This window comes from Arachis ipaensis, chromosome B2 (genome assembly GCF_059453495.1).
Source record: "Arachis ipaensis isolate K30076 ecotype BB chromosome B2, ASM5945349v1, whole genome shotgun sequence".
In the NCBI taxonomy this organism is placed as follows: Eukaryota; Viridiplantae; Streptophyta; class Magnoliopsida; order Fabales; family Fabaceae; genus Arachis; species Arachis ipaensis.
The window spans coordinates 51,456,592-51,457,809 of NC_142437.1; the positions used below are offsets into that span (position 1 = coordinate 51,456,592).

The 1,218-nt window shown below is 39.4% G+C and overlaps 1 non-coding gene across 1 annotated transcript; it reads left to right on the forward strand.

Annotated features, from left to right (window-relative positions):
• Positions 1-555: 555 nt before the first annotated feature.
• On the forward strand, positions 556-663 carry LOC148573964 (small nucleolar RNA R71). The gene has a single exon (XR_015906774.1). It is a non-coding gene; the product is annotated as a small nucleolar RNA R71 (small nucleolar RNA).
• The last annotated feature ends 555 nt before the right edge of the window (positions 664-1,218 follow it).

The following is a 1,218-nucleotide window of genomic DNA, read 5'->3' on the forward strand; positions in this document are numbered from 1 at the left end:
ACTCAGAATTCTCTGTCTATTGCTGAGTGGATGATGGAAAAGACTTGCTATTGCTAAACCTGTTTCTTCCACCATTATTAAAGCCTTGTTGAGACTTTTGTTGATCCTTCCATGAGAAATTTGGATGATTTCTCCATGAGGGATTATAGGTGTTTCCATAGGGTTCACCCATGTAATTCACCTCTGCTATTGCAGGGTTCTTAGGATCATAAGCTTCTTCTTCAGAAGAGGCCTCTTTAGTACTGTTGGATGATTCCTTCAATCCATTCAGACTCTGAGAGAGCATATTGACTTGCTGAGTCAATATTTTATTCTGAGCCAATATGGCATTCAGAGAATCAATTTCAAGAACTCCCTTCCTCTGAGGCGTCCATTACTCACAGGATTCCTTTCAGAAGTTTACATGAACTGGTTATTTGCAACCATGTCAATGAGTTCTTAAGCTTCTGTAGGCGTTTTCTTTAGGTGAATGGATCCGCCTGCAGAATGGTCCAATGACATTTTAGATAATTCAGACAGACCATCATAGAATATATCCAGGATGGTCCAGTCTGAAAGCATGTCATAAGGACACTTTTTGGTCAGTTCCTTGTATCTCTCCCAAGCTTCATAGAGGGATTCACCTTCTTTTTGTCTGAAGGTTTAAACATCAACTCTAAGCTTACTAAGCTTTTGAGGAGGAAAGAACTTGGCTAAGAAAGCCGTGACCAGCTTATTCCAAGAGTTCAGGCTATCTTTAGGTTGAGAGTCCAACCATATTCTAGCTCTGTCTCTTACAGCAAATGGGAAAAGCATAAGTCTGTAGACCTCGGGGTCAACCCCATTGGTCTTAACAGTATCATAGATCTGCAAGAATTCAGTTAAGAACTGAAAGGGATCTTCGGATGGAAGTCCATAAAACTTGCAATTCTATTGCATCAGAGAAACTAATTGAGGTTTCAGCTCAAAATTGTTTGCTCCAATGGCAGGGATTGAGATGCTTCTTCCATGTAAATTGGAATTAGGTGTAGTAAAGTCACCAAGAATCTTCCTTGCATTGTTATTATTTTCGGCCATGTCTCCTTCTTTTTCGAAAATTTCTGTTAGATTTTCTCCAGAGAGTTGTACTTTAGCTTCCCTTAGCTTCCTCTTCAGAGTTCTTTCAGGTTCAGGATCAGCTTCAATAAGAATGTTCTTATCCTTGTTCCTGCTTATATGAAAAAGAAGAAAACAGAAAAG